Source organism: Leptodactylus fuscus, chromosome 8, assembly GCF_031893055.1.
Source record: "Leptodactylus fuscus isolate aLepFus1 chromosome 8, aLepFus1.hap2, whole genome shotgun sequence".
NCBI lineage: Eukaryota > Metazoa > Chordata > Amphibia > Anura > Leptodactylidae > Leptodactylus > Leptodactylus fuscus.
In genome coordinates this window covers 8,818,294-8,842,125 of record NC_134272.1, presented here as the reverse complement: position 1 = coordinate 8,842,125, position 23,832 = coordinate 8,818,294, and positions in this window count along the sequence as shown.

The following is a 23,832-nucleotide window of genomic DNA, read 5'->3' as shown; positions in this document are numbered from 1 at the left end:
AGCATTAGAGATGCATCTTAAGGCATAGGTCCATAGTGAGTCAGAAATAATGCCGTCATCTACTCATTCCCACGAGAGGAAAGGGTTAATTCCGAGAAACCTCGTGGAGTTCTTGGTATATCATTTGGAGATCCTTTAATCCTTCCGACATAGAGAGAGATCTGGGCGTACGGTAGACTTGAGGACTGTGACGTTGACTTCAATAGACGGTAAGTCAGGAGACTGAGGGAGACGTCTTATTTGTAGGTATTTATAAAACCCTTTGTAAAATCTGTAGAAGGTGCGATCAAGGGAGTCAAATTGAGTCAATTGAGAATTGTCAAGCAGTTGTCAGAGGTGGGAATGGCCTCTCTATTTCCAGCCCGGTAAGTCTCAATGGGGAAGGTAAAGTTCTCGTACATATCTTAATAGGTGTTATTTTAATGAGGGACATTATGGAGGTGTAATACTTAGTGCAAAAAAAGATTTCCGAGTGAAGAGCGAAGTGTCAGAAATATGGAAGGTGCTTAGCGAAAGCAAGAAGGAAGCGGCCCCAGGGGGTAATGAGGAGCGCTAATAATCTACTTCTACAGTATCCTGAGACATGATCACATGAAGATACTGTAACAAAGCAAAGAACTTGTCAAGGTTAATTTGGGTTTGTTGGTTCAGACCAAAACTTTGACCAATTTGTTCCAAACAGGAAGCGCAAATACAAAGTTGCATATGATTGTGAGAGTCCCCTAGGACCCGATCGACCCCTATCATAACAGTGAACACAGCCCTAGTATAGTCAAATAAGGAGGTAGTGTGTATAACTTCACTGGGGTTTGGCGTTTGGCAAGGAAAAAATAGCCAAATTACACTCATTCCTTGGCTTTCCCTTCTCTGATCAGTTGTCTTAGCTGTTTCTGCACCGCCCCCAGGCTATTTTTGTCCCCAGACCTAAAAATTAGCTTTTTCTCCTTGAGAAGAGTTTTAATCTCAGAGTTGATCCATGGTTTGTTATTGGAGAAACACCCCACCTTTCTAGTTGGCGGAAGATGGGACTAAAGATGGGGGAGAGTAGAATCTCAAAGGTGTGGGACAGTCTTAAGGCTATATCTGGACACAAACAAAAGGCTGGCCCTCAGATAGAAGGTGATAGGAAGTGGCTTAACGAGCTTAATCTATTCTTCAATAGATTTGACTCCAATTTCGCTCCATTCACCAGCATGTCAGCCAACCCCCCTCTCCTCACACACCAAGACCCAACCCCCACCGACCTGCAGTCAACTGCAATCTGACTATAAGATCCTCCAGGAGTCTCAGGTGTGTAGGGAAATCAAGCGGATTAAACCAGACAAGGCCGGACCTGATGATATAAGCATAAGAGTTGTTAAAATGTGCAGTGACCAGCTAGGTGGTATTATTACAGACATGTACAATATGAGTCTAAAGCTGGGAAACTGTGGAAAACATCTTGTGTGGTACCAGTCCCAAAGAAACCCAACCCAATGGGCTACAATGACTACCGACCTGTAGCACTGACATCCTACCTGATGAAGGAGAAGCAGGTAACAGAGACCAGCAAGGACCTGCCGGACAACCACCGATGGTACAAACCAGAGTATATGACATCACACCGCCTTATCAATTGCTGATCTCTCAGTAGTTTTCTGATTCTCTTACAACGTGTGATTTGTGCGGTGAACCTGGGAATCCTGCCATGACATTCAGAATATTTAATGACGCATCACAAACAACCGAGACATTTAGCAATTGACTGCGCTTTCTCCACCAAAAATGAAGGTTTCCTACCAGTAGAATCTCCGAGAATCTACCATCAGCATTACCAAGGCAGCAACATAAATCCAAGGCGCAAGGATTGCATGAAGATAAAGCCTGATACTTTCAATGGCTGCAAATATGCATTTAGTACAAGCGGAGACTTTGCTTCCCCGGGGGAAAACATTCAATTTGCTGCGCAAGCCTTGTCTATAAATAACCTGGCAGAGTGGTATTACCTCCCTGATCCTACCCCCTCCCCGATCCTACCCCGCTCGCCCCCTAGCTGTCACTCGGGGATACCTAATGTGTATGTGCTTCACAGTATTTTTTTTTATATGTAATCGAGCAGTGATGTGAATTTTTTATTTTTTTTATACTGCAATTATTAGATCCCAAGGGGTCTTGAACCCCAGGGGGCTGCTCACTAATGCAATGCATTACAAGGGAGGTGTAGACACATAAACCCACTGATGCTTCCCTTTCCTCACCTCTCCTGGGAATCTGATTTTCTCACCCAGAGTCCGGTCTTCACCTTTCTTCTGGACTCTTCTGGTCTGCTCTGATGTCATGCACCCTAGGGGGCGACAGAAACCCAGAACAGGTGAGTCAAGGTCAGTATCTGTGCTTTTTATTTTGTCTGCACCTTTGCTTGAAAAACCTCAAACATTTTACCAAAATTTTTAGAAAAATTCATCAAAAATCCTGCTTGTTACAAACAGGTTCGCTCATCTGTATTCTGTACTAGAGAAGAACTGTAATACTGCCCCCTATGGACAAGAATATGAATATGAACCATTAGAACAGACATGACTAGACATGCTACAATATATAACTAGATATTGTGTGTCATATACCGAAGCAAAACTCTACAGAAGTGAGGATTTACATGGAATTCTGCACTGCCAGAGCCTACACAAATTCCCTGCCATGAATCACGCCCATGGGGACATCCGGTCACGGCTAATTTGCATATTATGCCTCATTAATGAGAAAATTAGGTAATTAATGTAATCAGGGTTTGCAGTAATTTCATAATGGAAACCTTTCCAATAAGGCAAATTTTGTTTTTGTTTAATGAAATACGTGGCTGAGAAGACGCAAGAAATAAAGAAGGGAAAAAAAAGATGCTGTATTTTCGACCATGAAGAAAATTAAAGGGATACGAGTAATGAGTGTGATAGAATTGCTGCTGATTTACATAGCTGGCTCGCCTATGTCATTGAGCTCCATGTGCCATTCCAAGTCAGTGTAGTATGGCCAATGGTCACGTGCTCATCCAGTGATTTCTCATCCATTGGTCACGTGGCCATTCAGTGATTTCTCATCCATTGGTCACGTGGCCAGTCAATAGTTTCTCATCCATTGGTCACATGGCCATTCCTTGGTTTCTCATCCATTGGTCACATGGCCAGTCATTGGTTTCTCATCCATTGGTCACGTGGCCATTCAGTGATTTCTCATCCATTGGTTACGTGGCCAGTCATTGGTTTCTCATCCATTGGTCACGTGGCCATTCCTTGGTTTCTCATCCATTGGTCACATGGCCAGTCATTGGTTTCTCATCCATTGGCCACGTGGCCATTCAGTGATTTCTCATCCATTGGTCACGTGGCCAGTCATTGGTTTCTCATCCATTGGTCACATGGCCATTCCTTGGTTTCTCATCCATTGGTCAAATGGCCAGTCATTGGTTTCTCATCCATTGGTCACGTGGCCATTCAGTGATTTTTCATCCATTGGTTACGTGGCCAGTCATTGGTTTCTCATCCATTGGTCACGTGGCCAGTCATTGGTTTCTCATCCATTGGTCACATGGCCAGTCAGTGATTTCTCATCCATTGGTCACGTGGCCAGTCATTGGTTTCTCATCCATTGGTCACATGGCCATTCAGTGGTTTCTCATCCATTGGTCACATGGCCATTCAGTGATTTCTCATCCATTGGTCGCGTGGCCATTCACTGGTTTCTCATCCATTGGTCGTGTGACCATTCAGTGGTTTCTCATCCATTGGTCACGTGGCCATTCTGTGGTTTCTCCTCCATTGGTCACGTGGCCTTGCTACAGCTCGGTCACCTTCAAATGAATGGGGCTGAGTTGCAGTACCAAACATGGCCACTATACAATATATGGCATTGTTCTTAGTGAAGAGGCCAAAGCAATCAATACCATAGAGTTGGCCAACCGATAAGTAGAATTAACGTACAGATTGCCCTGTGTCATTAAAGGGTTAAATAAAAAGGGACTCCCATTCTCTTGACTGTTATGGAAATAAACTAGCAAATTACACTGCTCTCTGAAACTTTCTTGTCAATGTGTTCACCCTCGTCTATCTGAGAATTTTGTTAAAGGGATTGTGCAGGACTTTGAAAACATGGTTGCTTTGATATTCACAGGAAGTGACATCACTTGCAATGGTCACATGGCCATTCTGTAGCTCAGTCCTATTTATTTGGTATTGCCATGTGATCAACAGACGTGAGGTCACTTCCTGAGAAGAAGAAAGCAGCCATGTTTTTGAGGTTCTTCCTGACCCCTTTAAGGACTCCGCAGCTCCACTATGCACGTTTAACCCCTTTCTCACTCAACCATTTTTTGTTATATTTTAATTTGCCCTTTCCACCTTCTATAAGCCTTCTATAAGCCCAAAAACCTTTAACCTTTCCACTTTCTCATATGAAGGCTTATTTTTTTGCAGGACACGTTGCATTTTTCAATGGCACCATTTAAAGTTCCTTACAATGTATTGGGAGGCTATAAAGAAGTTTTTGTGCATTCAAGGATCTAAATCGCTGCATCCTCAAGGGGTCAATGTGAGCATACCATATGGGGTGACGGTATGGGTATCTCTTCCTGAGCAGTTCAGGTGGAAGGAGTGCCAACGCAAACCTTTGCCAAAGAGCAGGAAATCCTATCTACACCTAGTCTAGGTCATTGGCCATAAATTGCTAATCTGCCCCAATGGTGGTCATCACCGGAACAGAAGATGACTTATTTTACTGTCTGATGGCGTCACGGCGTAGACCCTATTTCATTGTTGTCTATGGGGTTAGTCGTGTGGGTGTTACTCCAACTCTTTGGCCCACTTAAGAAGTATGACTATGCTTGGAGTTGAAGCACACTGTATATAGGGCTGGATTTAGTGGTGGGATCATTCAAGGGTTGCCTCATGTGCCAAATCTTAAGTTATAAGATAAGCAGAAAAGTTACAAGTGCCCCCGGGCTACGTACACGGAGGAGAACAATTGTGAACCCTCATCCTTCTAGTTTCTGCTCTAATGGGACCTTCTTGGCTTCGGCTCACCATCTCATTTAGGTTCCTTCTTGTCCGAGTTGTCTGTTCCTCTATGTCACATTTTTTTTGGTCCTATTGCATTTGTTATCCCCTCGGAGAACGTTGGTCCCAGTTTTCATCACTTACCAGAGACGAAAAACAATGAGTGACACTTGGCAATGATTTGTTACTTTACTGCACAATGAAACACAATGTTCTCGCTAATGTTCTGTTTTAGCACAAAAAAAATATTCCGGAAAAGATAATTTTAGATGTGCAGCATGGAGCAGTCAAACGTGTCGTAAGAAAGCACGAGAAAATAATACGAGCAGCCAGTTCTGTATGATGGCCCCTGTAGTGGTGGCGGCCACCTAAGTGCAGCTCCTTTTGTTCTCAAATCTCATAGCAATATTGATTTCTAGAACTCACGAGAGGCCATAGGTGCCCGATACTACATAGGATGGAGATGGAATATACCGGAATATACTACCAGTGGCTGATGGAGGCAGGCAAACATATCAGTAAAGAGGACATCAATGACAATGGTCCTTTATCACCAGTGGCCATCTTCAGGTACTTACAGGGATCAGTGTCTTGGCAGAAGCTCGGGAGAAGGCAGGCCAAGCCCTGAAGGAATGCAGTGACAGCCAACTACTCAACCTTTCCAGTTTACAGGACCACTAATGATCAGCAGAACCTGAAAGTAACTGCTCAATTTATCTTCAGCACCCCCACAGGGCAAAAAAAGGTATTACACAATTCTCAGTGAAAGCAATAGACCATCTCTGTAGATCAAATTTGACGTGTGACTCTCTTTGTAGCCTCTCTTCTTTGTCTAAGAACAGGGTGCAAAAGGGAAGACCTCTTCTGCTTCCTCAAAATTATATAATAATATATGTTAAAGTGGATTTTCGATCTATCCCTGGATTAATAAAAGAAAATGCGAAAAGTGCTGGCTGGAGCTAGATTGTCTTTATCTGTTTACAGGACCACCAGTGATCAGCAGGATATAAAGAAGAACCTGAAAGCAAGTGCTGAATTTATCTGCAGCACCACCGCAGGAGGAAAAAGGTATTACATAGTTCTCAGTGTAACCAATAGACCATTTCTGTAACTCATATTTATGTTCGGTCCTCCAAGGCGTGTGACACTCTTTGTACATTCTCTCGTTTTTGTCTAAGATGATGATCCTAAATAGAAGATCCCTTCTTCTTTCTTCCAAATTACCTAATAGGATATATTAAATTGGGTTTTCAATCTATCTCTAGATAGATAAAATAAAATGTGTATTTATTAAAGCGCTGGCCGCATCGAGATTGTTTTTGCCTGTTTACAGGACCACCAATGACCAGCAGTGATACAAGGAAGAACCTGAAGACAAATGTTTAATTTCTCTGCAGCACCTCCGCAGGGGAAATTAGGAATTACACAGTTCTCAGTGCAACCAATAGGCTGTCTCTGTAACTCACATTCATGTCAGGTCCTCCAAGGAGCATGACACTCTTTGTATATGCTCTCCTCTGTGTCCTAAACACAAAACCCCTTTTACTACTTCCAAACAACGTATTAGTGTTTCTTAAAGTGGATTTTAGATCCTTTTAAGGTAAAACTCTGGATAGATACAAGAAAATGTGAACCCTTGTAGTTATCAAATCGATTGCTAGTGCCCTGACGACAGCAACACCTTGCCTTGGCCTGTGATCAGTAGTGATATAAGGGAGAACCTACAAGCAAGTGCTCAATTTCTCTGCAGCACCACCGCAGGGGAAATGAGGAATTACACAGTTCTCAGTGCAACCTAATGGCAGTCACATTAATGTCAGGTCCTCCAAGGAGCATGATACTCTTTGTAGACACTCTTTGCAGCTGCTCCCTTCTTTGTCCTAAACACCAGACCCCCTTTTGCTGCCTCCAATTACCTAATAGTGTTTGTTAAAGTGGATTCCCAATCCCTTTAAGTCAAATCTCTGGATAGATAAAGGAGAATGTGAACCCTTGTAGTTATTAAAGTCTATTTATTCATTTTTATGCTGACAAGGCATTGATGTTTGCTCACTTTTGACCAGAATCTGAACTGCCATTGATTTTAAAATACTGTTCAGCAAGTCGGGCCTTGAAGTGTAATTAGATAAATATTAGCAGGGCTCCGAGGTGGAAAGGTCTGGACCACATCCAGATTTCATGGCATTGGTCCTGTTGTCAAGCGAAAGTGAGATCCGCAGACAAGAGGGGGTCATTATCACTACCGACTTCAATTAAAAGGCAACTACAGTCGGAATGTTAAATTTTCATGTATGAGGAGTAGAGATGAATGTAAAAACTCAGCCTTAATTTAACTTTCCATTGCTCTAAGAGATGAAAGATGAAATTTTTTCAATACCTCTATTATAATATCAAGATCAAACTGCACGGTGAGGGAGCGGGCGCGCTTAATTGTTTCAAGTTTCAGATACTCATTAAAGAAGTCAAAAGCGTAAAGCCGAGTTAATTTCAAGACTTTCCTCTGTTAGCCGCCGGTAAGAGCAATTACAAAGAGCGTCTTTGGCTCGCAGGGACCCTATGTTATTGTGGCCATACACCTTATCTATTCCTTCTGACTCTCAAGGCACAGGCATGCTAGGATCAGCCAAGTGTGTATGCAATTTCAAGGAGGAGCAGGGAATCATCTGCTGGTGGACACTTCGGGAAGTGACTTATCTCACATAAGATTAGATAAAGGGTCCAAACCATTGACTCCGATCCCAACTCCTTTATAAATAACACCCATGGTCAGACAGAAGAAGTAAAGATCCCTTTAATGGAGTTGTCAGTAGGGCTGTGGAGTCGGAGTTGGAGTCAAGGAGTCCAGGCAACTTTGGGGGAAATTGGAGATAAAAGTTAGCCAATGATTGAATTCCTATGAAAGTAAATTTGTAACAAATAATGTATCTAATTAATTAGATAATATTAATTAATATATAATGTAATTAAACATAATCCATCATTTTATTTTGAGTTGGAGTCAGTAACTTTTATCTGACTCCAATTCATTCCAAAATTTCCCGGACTCCTTGACTCCAACTCCGACTTCACAGCCCTACTGACATTTCCTTTAAAGGGAATATTCACCATATCCACCAACGTCAACTCTTTGCATTCCCCAATAGCTACTGCTCCATTGAATACAATTGAATGGGTACAATTGGTATTTTTTATTTAGCCCCCACCCATCCTGAGCAATTGGTGCTGTCAGTTTCAGTATCCAATTTGTATAAGCTCTTTATAGACAGGAGGTCATCCTGAGCTGGAGCAGAAAATCCAGAACCACCCACCTGACATTAGAGAGCATCATTAGCATATTGGGGAGTCAAAACTACTAGCACTGATTGCTCAGGCATGGTGGGGGCTAGAGAAAAAAATTCCAATTGCACTGAAATGAGTAGGCATTGATAGAAGAATGCAAAGAGTTGGGGTTGGTGGAAGTGGTGAGGATCCACTTTAAAGGAGTTGTCAGTAGGGCGTTGGAGTTGGAGTCATTGAGTCGGGGCAATTTTGTGGGTAGATAAATTACTGTCTCTCACCCAAAATACAATGACATTTCTCATCATCACTATTGGCGAGGTTGCCATTTTGTATTTGCCATGCTTTGGAGCATTGGTTGTAAATATCCCCATCCCGTTTTCCAGCAGCTTCTTCTTACTGGGATTGTTCCAAGTTCTCCTAGGAGTTGAGGAGCCTTGCACATTTCTCAAGCGTCTCCCCATTGCTCTTCTGACTTTTTAATCTGTGATTTTCCAAATTAATTTCTCTCAATGTTGCTGGCTGGCAGCGAGGTGATAAAGTGGAATGTATTTTGTCACATATACAATGTCAAGATAGGCGATCTTATGAAATAAAAAGTGCCTGTGAGCCCTCGCCTTCCTTAGCTCCAAGAAGTGATATTAAAGATACTGTCCTCTAAGAATGACATGAGTGTTAAGGAGATTTCCTATTACTTTCTCTTCTTCTCTTTTCTTGTCACCCGAGTGATTTAATAAATGTGTTAAAAAGGCAGAAGGAGGAAGCGGCGGCAGGTTACGGAATTCATCTCATCGCGAGTCTGTTCTCTCATCCTGACGAAATTTCTTCTATTTAAAGTAAATGTTCCCCGTATAGCGCCCGGTGCTTTTTAGGTGCAAAAATCCGGGGTGATTAATTTAATAACACTGGGTAGATCTGAATCCCTCCTGTAGACAAGGGGGTACATGCACATGAGCATTTACAGGCAAAATATTTTTGGGGTGTTTTTTGTGGTTTCGGTGTGAATTTTGGTGAATTTTCATACATGTGGTGGGAAAAAAAGAAATAAATTGACATGATGCAGATTTTAGAATATGGGGCAGATTTTCTAGATTGAAGAAAATCTGGAATTTATGCCTGTACAATAAAAGTCTGGCTCAGTTTAGTCACCACTAGAGGGAGCTAAAGAGCTTGCTGAAAACTGTTCGTATGTCAAATGCAAAGGGGACCTTTCACCACCTCCACCAATTCTAGTTCTTGGTATCTGTTACCAGTCAATGCTCCACTGATTCCAGGACAGTTTGAGTTTGCTCTCTGGCCCCCACCATTCCTGAGTGCAGTCAGTTTTGGTGCATGATGTGTTATTTAAGCTCTGTATTGTCAGGTGGGTGGGGTCAAGCAGGGGGAGTGACTCAGACCTCCAGAGTCAGCCAATGCCAGAGCTCAGGATCACACCCCTTGTCTGCTGCCACACAAGCTGATACGTATGGGGTCTGGATACCTATCTTGTATCAATATCAAGAATGCATTTAGGGCTGGAAAATCCCTTTAAGAGGCTACAGCCCTTTAATACTCATGCTCCAGAATTGATTTCAATTGGTGTAAGTAAATCTGTTGGGCTGAGACATCCCAGCCTGCCACCTCCCCAACTTTTTGCAAAAATGAAGAGTTGGGCTCATTAAGCAAAAGTTGCCAATTTTGCCCAAAATTCCGCTGATGTCCAAGGAATGACAAATCAGCCCCTAATTCTTGCCGCCTCCTGTCTGCTCCTTGTCTTGAGTCCTCTGGTGTTCCTTCCCCATCCCATGACTTGTCATTGCATCCATCACATAGCCCCCCCCATATATACCCCTACATAAGTCTTGTCCCCAATTTACAACTCTATTGATATTAAACGGGGAATCTCTTCCACCATTTGCTACCAATTCACATTTGTTTCTGATCTCAGTGACGTCAGGTGATGACATGGGGGTGCGGATGGAAGGATTGTGGGGAAATACTAGTAATGTAATATCCCGGGGACGTCTGGTAGTGGCCGCAGCGCACACAGAGCCATGCTGGGTGACTTCTTCACGACTCTATAGAAGTCGCTATCGTGTACACGTTAACAGCTAACCTTATAGACAGCGTTAGTGTAAATGACGCGTATTATGTCAGACATCAGCATTGCATTGTGGGATATCGGGGAATCGCACAGAAGATTGTGTGGTTTTTAACCAGATGCCACTCACAGCGCTCTGACCTTCATGTGAGAGCGTCAGCGTTGTACAGACAACTATGGAGTGACATAAGGATCTTAAAGGGATTCCATAAAATGGAAAGGAGTTGTCTGAGAACCTTTAGTATTAAATACTGACAATGACCTGTCCATGGGATTGGTGGGAATCTGACAACCGGACCACACAATGATCAACTGTAGCTGTATAGAAGGTACAATATACAGCCGGAATCAGCTCTGCTCCTATTGAAGTGAATGGAAGAAGAACGGCACTCCAGTGTATGGAACCAGAAAGTGTATAAAGTGTATGGACCCTGAATCTGTATACAGTGTATGGAGCCAAAACTGTATACAGTGTATAGAGCCAGAATCTATATACAGTGTACGGAGCCAGAATCTGTATACAGTGTATGGAGCCAGAACCTGTATACAGTGTATGGAGCCAGAAACTGTATACAGTGTATGGAGCCTGAATCTGTATACAGTGTATGGAGCCCGAATCTGTATACAGTGTATGGAGCCCGAATCTGTATACAGTGTATGGACCCTGAATCTGTGTACAGTGTATGGAACCAGAATCTGTATACAGTGTATGGAGCCAGAATCTGTTTACAGTGTATGGAGTGAGAATTGGTATACAGTGTATGGAGCCATAATCTGTATACAGTGTATGGAGCCCGAATCTGTATACAGTGTATGGAGCCCGAATCTGTATACAGTGTATGAAGCCAGAATCTGTATACAGTGTATGGAGCCAGAATTGGTATACAGTATATGGAGCCAGAATCTGTATACAGTGTATACTGTGTATGGAGCCTGAATCTGTATACAGTGTATGCAGCCAGAATCAGTATACAATGTATGGAGATACAGTACACTGTAGTGGTGACATTGGGGAACTGCAGTTCTGCCCCCATTCATTTCAATAGGAGCAGAGCTGCTTTCGACCATATACAGCTTCCAGCAGCCAGAGCAATTGATCAGTACGGAGCCCAGGTGTCAGACCCCCGCTGATCTGATACTGATGACCTATCCTCTGGACAAGTTATCAGTATCTACCACCCATGAGTCTCAAACAAGCCCTTTAATACTTATTGTATAATGGCAGTGACTTCCCAAATATACTTTGTCTATTAATTCTTCCTTAGAATAGACCATCAATATCAGACTTCAAACATTGAAATGCATTGATCTGCAATATCAATTACATCTACAATACAAAGCAACAACTAGGGGGCACCTCACAATTTGGTATTGCAGTTCAGTTCCACTGACTAGCTCCACTGCAATACTGGATGCAACCTGTGGACAAGAGTGGCGCTGTTTTTTTTGTCAGAAGTTTTGGTTCCTCTGCAGAGGTAAATACCTACAATATAACTCCATTGCTGCGGTTCTTCATAAGCTCCTGATACAGAGCACAGCACAGACTGCGAGAGCTTAAAAATCATCCCAAAATTAAAATAGGATCCAGTCGGAAAGGCATAAACATCTCAATAATCAAAATGCCTCGTTGTCTGGTTCTCATCTGTCAGGGGTAATAGTCAATGCGCATCCATCACGCGGGACTTATGCGGCGTATTTTAATTACGTGGGATTGTTCTGGACGATCCTCTACCCCAATGTAAAGGGGTACGGAGACAATAAAACCTGTTTAGATCAATTGCATTGCATATGTATTAGGTACTTGACTGCCAACATCTCACGAGGGCTCGGATGTGGCTGGTGATTATTATGATGGGAGGTGTGATTAAAATCACTAGCGAGTCACTGATTGTGAAGTCTGCGCCTCCGCTGGGTACACAGGACTTGTCTACAAAGATAAAAGGATATGGATCAGAAAACAAAAAATACCCTAAGTCATTTGTGGACTACTTACCATAGGAGAAGACTGCGAAACACATGGAAAATGGGAATGGTTCCCGATTTCTCATTCCAGATTCATGATCATTACCTGCAGTCACCACTAGGGGAGCTCTAGACTGGAACTACCCATTCACAGCTCCTATTGAGTCCAATACCAGCCCAATAAAGCCATATGTAGTTATCTCCCCGTAGATTGGGCACTACCTAGTGAGGGGCGTGGAAAATTTAGATATATACAATACTCACATTCCCTCAACTGCCCACTGCTCCTTCACAGGCGTCTTCTGTTGCCGTCTTGCCTCCTTGATGGTGCCAGTAGCCCTGGTGGATGACCAAGGCTAATGGCAGAACTTTCAGTCCTCGTGGCCACTGATGTCACCCAAGAGGTTGGGAAATTCGCCACCACAGATTCCACTTAAAATCGTCATAGAGAAAAATCCTGCACAGATAACTTTTCTCTCAAATGGATTCAGTATAAAATCGTCAGAAACCCGGGTGACCCCATTATAGTTTATGGGGTTCACAGATTTCTCTGTGTAACTGCTTTTTAAGCTGACAGGGTTGAGCTGATCTTGAGATTTCACGATCGATTTTAAAATCCGATTTCTGCTCATTTTCCAGCCGATCCCGATCGTGAAATTTGCTCGATCGACGATCGGGATCCGATCTTTCCCGATCCCGATCGCTCAACCCTAGTCAATGCTTCTGTATGGGAAAAGTGCATTTTAGGGTTGAGCCGATCTTGAGATTTCAAAATACGAATTCCGATCATTTTCCAGCCGGTCCCGAAATTTGCTCAATCGCCGATCGGGATCTCATCTTTTCCCATCCCGATTACTGACATGGTTTCCATCTCCTGGGTCCCCATGTGAACCCAAAGGACAGAAACCCGAACACTAGTGTGTCCACAAAGACATACCAGACGTCCAGAAGAGATGAGGTATCATGTTCCTTCTCCTGGACCTCTGCTTCGTAATCCAAAAAGATCCGGAGTATATTGATTTGGGTATGGTGGACTTCAAAAATTTTAGGTTCAGGCATACCCAATATTTTTGCAAAATTGATCATGATTCCGCTCATCTCCTATTGTTCCCACCAGGTCGGTTGTCTCTTACGACACTATGGCACCCACCATCTTGACCTCTTAGCATACTCACTCTCCACCAAGCGCCATCGTCATAAGGGGCCACATACATACCTCTCCAAGGGCCAATAATCCCGCTAAGGACTCGCCGGATACCCACAAATTCGAGACTCCTGTTTAAGAGGAATGTTGACTATCGATGACGGCCCTTTGTAATCTGATGCAACTAAAGCCACCGGGGGTGCGCAGCAGAACCCCGAGGGACCAACGGGCATTAAATAAAAAAAAAGTGCCGAGCCGTAATTGAAAAGCTCATTTTATTCCAGTAAGGATCTCTCAACCGCAATCAATTTCACATCACATCATAAATAATGGAGGTCAACACAGAAGCATTAAAGCCTCGGCTTACTCTGACAGTGTTAAAATGGTATAAACAGCCCCTCATTGCTCGCTGTGCATGTGTGGGTGGACATTAAAACACCTTTAAGGGGATTTTGATTGGCAGCGCACAGTTCTTTCCAGAATCCACTTTATTGCTGACATAATAGCAATGAAAACACTTAGGATGCCGCGTACTGTAACCGCCTTCAACAAAGGCCTCTCGTAATGGATGTGAAGAATTAGAAGACACAATATATGTTGCAATCACGTGTATACATCGACCGCAGGCTCTGCCAGCGAGACACAAAGGCCGTCGCACCTCGGGGTTTGCATCTGCCCACAACTGTTCCAGACTTGGTAGAAGAAACTTTTGACGGCGCGTAAGTGGCGAGTGGTCAATCAAGTCACATCGCTGTGCAGTCAGCTCCGAGAACACGAGGTTACTGTGGAGGGAAGTTTATTGTCTACATCTCAAGTATGTGGATTCCTCCTTGTCTTTGAAACATCTGGAATTGAATATTCCAGAAAAGCTGATCAGCTTTGACGAGATATGTGACGAGATGGGTTTGCTACAATTTTACAAAGTTACGGGGAAAAAAATCTATTCAATAGGATATATTGCAACATTTCTTATAAACAGGCATTGACCTATAGGGGGATACCTTCCAAAGGGTGGCGCTAGAGAAGTTTCTTCTTTTCCGCCAAGTAGAACTTATTTGCCTATTGCTTTCCCAGGATTCTTAGCAGGGCATACATAGAATAATAAGTCCTTGATCGCCTCACAGTGTCCTCATATAGACAACGTCTCCTTAATGAAACATAGTGCCCCTTCTAACCCACGTGTAGGACCTCTAAACCAGCCAGTCCCCTGCTTTGAACCTCGAAACAGCTATTTGCAGATGGGTCTCTTTTTCTTTTTCACTGAGATATTCTAGCTTGTCTATATTCCCAGATTATGCTTTTGAGAAAGGCAGGCATTGATCTATAGGGTGCTACCTTCCAAAAGGTGGAGCTAGAGAAGTTCTCCTTTTCCACCAAGGTGGGGTTTATTTGCATATTTATTTCCCAGAATTCTTAGCAGGGCATATATGGAATAAGAAGTCCTTGAACTCCTCACAGTGGCCTCATAGAGACAATGTCACATTAATGAGACATAGTCCCCCTTCTGACCCACGTGTAGGTCCCCTGCTTCGCATCATGAATCAGCTATTTGCAGATGGGTTTCTTTTGAATCAAGATATTCTGGCTTGGCTATATTCCAATATTGTGGGGAAAGGAAGCATTGATCTATAGGGAGCTACCTTCCAAAAGGTGGTGCTAGAGAAGTTTTCTTTTTCCAACAAGGTGGGGTTATTTGTATATGTCTCTCCCAGAATTTATCAGGTCATCCCTAAGTCCTTGTACATGTCATGTTGGTCCTTAATGAGATATAGTAACCCCTTCTGACCAAAGTATCTTATATTCCCTCATACTATTCGTTTATGAAGTTTCAAGTCACAAGGATGCAATCTAGAACACATCCTATGGAGGGTTTGTAACACATGGACAATGTATTCCGATGAGAAATGACTTCCAATTTCTGATATTGAAGGCTGCGTTGAGATGCTGAGCTGGTGGAGGACACTCCGCCGGGTCGCCCGCTCACAATCTATTGATCTACATTTAATTTTATGTTGTCCAGTCCACGAATTAATCCCAACACAGCTAGAAGTGTAATTACAAAACAATGCATTGCAGATACTGATGGGCTGTTTTGTTCGGCTCTGGAGAGACTGAATAAGTGGAGCCGTCTCTGAATCATCTGGTTATCTGGGGACTTAACAGGAATTGAAATTCAGCTAGTTTGTCTTTCGACTCCCGTGCTTGCAGAGTTCTACACAAAATGAGCACAGATTAAAGAACCCAGTTAATATTCCTGACTGCTCCTTGCTCTTTTTTTTTCGATACAGTTAATCCTCATTGCAAGGAGCTGCTGTAAGTGAAGATGCAGGGTGGGGGCCGGAGGGCTAATAAATCTCAGATTCCACTCTGTGATATCTATAGGGACAAATAAGAATAGCGAGCGGCGTGGCAGGGGATATCTTTATGGTGACACATGCACATTTGTTATTATGAGGGAATATAGGATGGCGATATAATAGCATGAATATATTACTGGAGGATTACAATAGGCGGCACATCTATATAGACATGTGAGCGCTATAGGTGCGGCACAATCCTCCGATATAATACGTGCTGGAATGTAGCATATGATGTCAGAAGTACACAGATATACTATAGGGGGGATTCATCATTCCCTTCGACAATTTTCTTGTATAGGGGGATGATATTGAGGCCCATGTTTGGCAAAAGGAAACCTCATGCCCAGATCCATGCCTCGTCCGTCACTCTATGGGCAGACCTGAGCAGGCAGACATGAGGACTAGGGTTGAGCGATCGTGTTCCGATCGGCAATCGAGAAAATTTCACGATCGCGATCGGAATTCCGAACACGATCTTTTTAGGTGGGATCGAGATCAGTGATTATTTACCATAATGCTTTGCTACTGGCCAAGCATTGTGGGAAAAGCTAACAATGTTAGCGTTCACACTGAGTATTGTATACTCAGTGTGAAGGCTCCGCTGCAGTTCCATAGGAATGAATGGAAGCAGCCGGCACACAGCCTTAACCCCCTGCGCGCCGGCTGCGTCCATTCATTCTAATGGGAGACTAGCTAACATCTCTAGTAGCTACTTACCTGCAGAGATGGCTGCTCCGGTGCCCGGTGTTCTCGTTCTTCTTCGCCTCACTGCCCCCCGGCTCCCAGGTTAGTGTTAAAGAGCTAGAAAGAAGGCGGGGCTTGTGGCTTAGGAGAGTGTGGGTGGGTACAGGGCGGGGAGACGTGACGTCTCCCTTCCGAGTACCCGCCCACGCTCCCCTAACCTGGGAGGCGGGGGTAGCGAGGCGAAGAAGAACGAGAACACCGGGCAGCGGACCAGCCATCCCTGCAGGTAAGTGGACACCAGGGGGGACTAAGTAGCCAGAGGATTAAAAAAAATCACTACACAGCGTGGAGTCTAACAATTAAAGCGTTCAATGGTTAGATTCCATGCTGTGTAGTGAATAGGATTGTTTTTAAAATCCGATCTCCGATTAGTAAAAAAATCCCATTAACTTGCATTGGGATCGGAATTGGGATCGAGATCGGGTTCGAATGAAAAGTGATCGGAAATCGGATTTCAAAATCGATACTGAAAAGTCAAGATCGGCTCAACCACAATGAGGACCCTTCGACCGACAGGTTTCTGGCATGAGTTAGACTGGAAATTTACGTCAGTCTCTTTATAGTACGAGGTATCTCCCTATATTATAAAAATGAATTTCTGTCTGTCTGTCTGTCTGTCTGTCTGTTCTCTAATGCGAACCAAACGACTGGACCGATCTTCACCAAATTTGGTACAGATATACTTCAGGTATCCGGGAAGGTTTAAGATGAGACTCCAACTCGCTCGGACGTACCGTTGCTGAGATACAGCATTCCAAACACAGTGCCCCCCCCCCTTAGCCAATATAAACCTGCAAGACTTTCACTCATATTCCAACTGCAATACACACGGTCACTCCACATGCACAATACAACACTGATATCCAAACTGAGATACACGCATCACAGGATTAGATACACAGATCAGCACACAGTACCACATGTTAGAGGATTAGATACACGGGTCTGCACACAGTCCCACAGACCAGAGGATTAAATACGCACTTCTGCACACAGTTCCACACACTGAAGGATTAGATAAGTGCGTCTGCACACAGTTCCACATGCCGAAGGATTAGATACAGGCATCTACACACAGTTCCACACTCCAGAGGATTAGATACGCACGTCTGCACAGAGTACCACATGCCGTAGGATTAGCTACACATGTCTACACACAGTTCCACACTCCAGAGGATTAGATACGCGCGTCTACACACAGTACCACATGCCATAGGATTACATACACGCGTCTGAACACAGTACCACACAGGGGAGGATTAGATACACGTGTCTTCACACAGTTGTACACGCCATAGGATTAGATACACGCGTCTGCACACAGTAGCACATGCCGTAGGATTAGATACGCGCCTCTTCACACAATACCACACAGGGGAGGATTAGATACACGTGTCTTCACACAGTTGTACACGCCATAGGATTAGATACACGCGTCTGCACACAGTACCATATGCCGTAGGATTAGATACGCGCCTCTTCACACAATACCACACAGGGGAGGATTAGATACACGTGTCTTCACACAGTTGTACACGCCATAGGATTAGATACACGCGTCTGCACACAGTACCATATGCCGTAGGATTAGATACGCGCCTCTTCACACTACCACACAGGGGAGGATTAGATACACGTGTCTTCACACAGTTGTACACACCATAGGATTAGATACACGCATCTGCACACAGTACCACATGCCGTAGAATTAGATACACAGATCAGCACACAGTACCACATGCCGTAGAATTAGATACACGGGTCTGCACACAGTCCCACACACCAGAGGATTAAATACGCACTTCTGTACACAGTTCCACACACTGAAGGATTTGATACGTGTGTCTGCACACGGTTCCACATGCCGAAGGATTAGATACAGGCGTCTACACACAGTTCCACACTCCAGAGGATTAGATACGCGCGTCTGCACACAGTTGTACACGCCATAGGATTAGATACATGCGTCTGCACACAGTACCACATGCAGTAGGATTAGATACGCGCGTCTACACATAGTTCCACACGCCGAAGGATTAGATACGCGCCTCTTCACACAGTACCACACAGGGGAGGATTAGATACGTGTGTGTGTACACAGTACCACACTTTGGAGGATTAGATACATGCCTCTGCACACAGTACCACATGCCATAGGATTAGATACGCGCGTCTGCACACAGTACCACATGCCGGGGGATTGGATACGCGCGTCTATACACAGTTCCATACGCCGTAGGATTAGATACGCGCGTCTGCACACAGTACCACATGCCGGGGGATTGAATACACGCGTCTGCACACAGTTCCACACGCCGTAGGATTAGATACGCGCCTCTTCACACAATACCACACAGGGGAGGATTAGATACGTATGTCTTCACACAGTTGTACACGCCATAGGATTAGATACACGCGTCTGCACACAGTATCACATGCCGTAGGATTAGATACGTGCCTTTTCACACAATACCATAAAGGGGAGGATTAGATACACGTGTCTTCACACAGTTGTACATGCCATAGGATTAGATACGCGCGTCTACAAACAGTACCACATGCCGTAGAATTAGATACACGGGTCTGCACACAGTCCCACACACCAGAGGATTAAATACGCACTTCTGCACACAGTTCCACACACTGAAGGATTTGATACGTGCGTCTGCACACGTTCCACATGCCGAAGGATTAGATACGCGCATCTACACATAGTTACATACGCCGAAGGATTAGATACGCGCCTCTTCACACAATACCACACAGGGGAGGATTAGATACGTGTGTGTGCACACAGTACCACACTTTGGAGGATTAGATACATGCCTCTGCAAACAGTACCACAAGTCAGAGAATTAGATACGCGTCTCCGCACACAGTACCACACGGGGGAGGATTGGATACACGCGTCTGCACACAGTACCACACGGGGGAGGATTAGATACGCGCGTCTGCACACAGTACCACACGGGGAGGATTAGATACGCACATCTACACACACTACCACATGCCATAGGATTAGATATGCGCGTCTGCACACAGTACCACATGCTGGGGGATTGGATACGCGCGTCTACACACAGTTCCACACGCCGTAGGATTAGATACTTGCATCTAAACACAGTACTACATGGGGAAGGATTAGATACAGCTTTACTCCAGGTATCCATAACAACTGATCACAGGTTTTTCACTGACATTCAAAATGAGATACACATAATCACATGACGCTTATGGACATACACACAAACCACATACAAAATACACCAATGCAAAATTGGACAATTCTTATGGGGCCACTACACAAACATAAAATGTAATATACCCGTGCGAAGCCGGGTCCTCCCTCTAGTATATAATATATAACACTCTCTCCTGTTCTCTGCTCCACTCAGGGGCCTTATTAAGACTAGTGTACGATATGCCAGTTTTCATAGATTTACCCCTATGTATCTATAGACTTCTATGTGCGAGAACATTTCATATACACCTAACCTCATGGATACATTTTGTGTACACTAGGAATAACATTGTATCTAGTTACTATCTGCTGCTTTGTGTCTGCAGGCTCTATCTCTGGTTCTTGGGAGTTGCTTACCAGCTGCTATTATGTCTCCCATACACAGCAGATGGAGAAAGTAGGACATTCTGCTCCCATTCATCCAGCCGCAGCAGCATTATGGTGAATATATAAGGAAAAGCACTCACCTGTATTATATCAGCACCTTGGGTGAGATAGAAACTTACTGTTAGCTGCAGCAGCATGTCTGTATGCCTCCTTTTATGTTTCCCTCTACCTATAACGCTATGTGCACATGTAATCCAATGCTTCAGCAAGCTGACAGTCCGTCTTGGGAGGTCAAGACAGATTCAGCTATTACAAGCAGCAGAAGGACTTCTATGGCATCTTCGTTACTACTATTTCATGATGACTTTCAACCTGAGCAATTTGGTGTATTGTTTATCTAAATCTGTACAGCTATTCCAAAGCTATAAGCCCTGTTAGTGTTGTGGGCCATTATGGTCCAATAGCCAAGTGGTCGGTGACAGTGTGGTTTCTCTGCATTGCAATAATAGACTTTAGTTTACATCTAGTACTAACAGGGCTTATATCTTTGGAATAGCTCAATGGATTTGGGTAAACAAAACACCAAATTACTCCGATCAGGTGATCTATGATGGATTTCATTGGGTTTTTCATACTGGTCCTGTTTAAGGCGCCAAATGTGTTATTTTTTTCATAATTTTTTTTTGTGCATAATTTATTTCGTGTTGCATTATTCCCTGCCGTATCTCATCTGCAGCACAAATGGCAGGGCGTTATTACGGATCATAATATTACTGACAGTCAGGGAGATGGACAGACACAACAACAACATTAGGGAGAAGTTGATTTGCGCCTCTCGCTCCCACCTATAATTATTCTATGCAATCTGTCAAGCCTCGTGCGCTTCATGTCGGCCCCGTATACGCATGCCCCTATATCCCCCCCCCATACATCCTATATGGAGAGAATAACATGCTACCTATGTCTAACTACATCGCCTGGGCTGTCACTTCCCCACTTCACCCACAGGATGGAAATGAACTTTGTTTTAACCCTGCGAGATCACTAGAGAAGGGATTTTCTTGGCATTACTGCAGCCCAAGCAGATTTCCACCCCGCGTGTCAGTCTTACAGTTCTATTAGTGTTCAGAGAAGGATCGGCTTTGACAAATCTGTCAGTCTGCTATATTTACCATGCGGCGGGGGGAAAAAAAAATGAAAAAAAATTCCGAATGGAACGTCTGTGTCGGATGATTTTGTTTGAAAGCAAAACAGACTGTATTGCTTTTCACTTTCAAATCTAACTTTATCCAATTTAGTGGTTTGTGGTGAAGAGCAGCGACAGGAGATAGTCCCCGAGTCTGCAGCAAATGAATTCAGCCCGAGCCTGGAGAAGCCTCCGCAGTCTCATCTCCTTCACAGGCTTTGAAATGCATCCTCCTCCCATATGCAATTAATGGATTCATTGCAAAGGCGCGTTTTATTCGCTAAGTAGCTGTCGATGCTTTTATGTAGTCTGAGATTTAAGGGAAATTTTTCGCTTTCATATGAGACGTTTGAATGTAATTCGCAGTTCTAGTGGCCAGGCTGGGACTTATTTGGCAGAGATGGGATATTAAATAGGAGATGTGATTTCGTTCCTTAAAGGGGTTGTCCAGGATATATATATATATTTTTTTTAGATTAGGCCCAGGGAAAGTGAAAAAATAAACAAAAAACATTCATCTGTCCCTGGTGCTCCAGTGTCTCCCAGCGCAGAGCGGTTCTTGCGCTGCACTGTGTCGTCCTATGTCCCTTTCCTGAGGCCGCTGATTGGCCTCAGCAATGACATGATTGCCAATCGGCAGCCTCAGGAAAGGGCAAGAGACGTCACATGTTGTCAGTAGGGTTGGGTCGTGTTCGGAAAAGATCGGATTCCGATCGGCGATCGAGAAAATTTCACGATTGTGATCGGAATTCCGAACACGATCTTTTTAGGTGGGATCGAGATCGGTAGTATTTCCCACATTGCTTTCACACTGAGTATATAGTGTATATTCAGTGTGAAGGCTCCGCTGCGGTTCCATAGGAATGAATGGAAGCAGCCGGCACACAGCCTTAACCCCCTGCACGCCGGCTGCCTCCATTCATTCTAATGGGAGACTAAAGTAACATCTCTAGTAGCTACTTACCTCCAGAGATGGCTGCTCCGGTGCCCGGTGTTCTCCTTCTTCTTTGCCTTGCTTCCGCTCCACGCTGCAGTCTTCTCGCCTCGCTGCCGCCGCCTCCCAGGTTAGTGTTTAAAGAGCTAGGAAGGCGGGGCTTGTGGCTTAGGAGAGTGTGTGTGGGGGGGTACAGGGCGGGGAGATGCGACGTCTCCCCTCCCAGTACCCGCCCACACTCTCCTAACCTGGGAGGCGGGGGCAGCGAGGCAAAGAAGAACGAGAACACCAGGCACCGAAGCAGCCATCTCTGCAGGTAAGTGGACACCAGGGGGGACTAAGTAGCCAGAGGATTAAAAAAAAATCCTCTGGCTACTTTAGTGATTCACTAAACAGCCTGGATACTAGCAATTAAAGCGTTCAATTGTTAGATTCCATGCTGTATAGTGAATAGGATTGCTTTTAAAATCCGATCTCCGAGTAATAAAAAAATCCCATTGACTTGCATTGGGATCGGAATTGGGATTGAGATCAGGTTCAAATGAAAAATGATCGGAAATCGGATTTTAAAATCGATCCTGAAAAGTCAAGATCGGCTCAACCCTAATTGTCAGCGGTCACATGCTTCATCGGAACAAAGCACCGGAGCAGCAGAATCGGACTGGACTTGGGAAACACTTTTCTGTCTGCAAAATAAACAGACCCACTATAGCGAACGCAGCCTTTCATATATCCATTTTTTTCTTTGACGTAGAGACACTAAGACAAAAATTCTCTAGTAGTCTCAGCCATTTTTTAAAGCTTTATTAAAATTCAATGCTTTTTTTTGTGTGTTCTCCCTTTGATTTCAATGGATTTGGAATGTTTTTATATTTTTTTGGCCTCTGGACCCATCAGGTGCTTTTTTTTTCAGTTGGCTTAATTGGAAATTTTTCAGACACTTTAAGATGTTTTTGAAGCTTCGAAGCAAAAAGGCCTTGGAAACAACTCAAAAGGAAGCAGTGATCTTGCCCAATGTCTTATTTAGGCGTGCCTGTTATTTTTGCACGTTGCAGTCTTGCTTTGTGACATGTGCAGAGTTCATTGTGCACCGGAGGAGGTGACGTGTGTCCATCACTTCTTGTCTGTAGTGCGACCCTGTGTTATCTGCCTCCGGGGTTTCTATTGAATCGTCTCCATTATAATAATGAAATGAGTGTTGAGCGAGTCCTCGGTGTACACAGCGCACGCTGATTATAAGTGACAGGTAGCGTCTGTCCACCATCTTCGCAGCTCATGTCAAACATGCAATATTTCAGAATTTTTTAAAGTGTAAATAATGAAATGGAAAATTTTAAAAAAGACACCAAAATTAGAGACAGGTGAATGTTTGTTATGAACCAGGTTCAAATTTTCCAAAAATTTTGGGTTCGGCCAAAGCCGAAATTTTTGGGATTCTCCACTCATGACTCGTTTTATCTTATAACAAGTGGAGGCCCAAGGGAGGTGAGGACAAAATGAGAAAACCATTGGTTGTAACCTTTCCTTACCCGTCCTGGGTGTCCAATCTTCTTT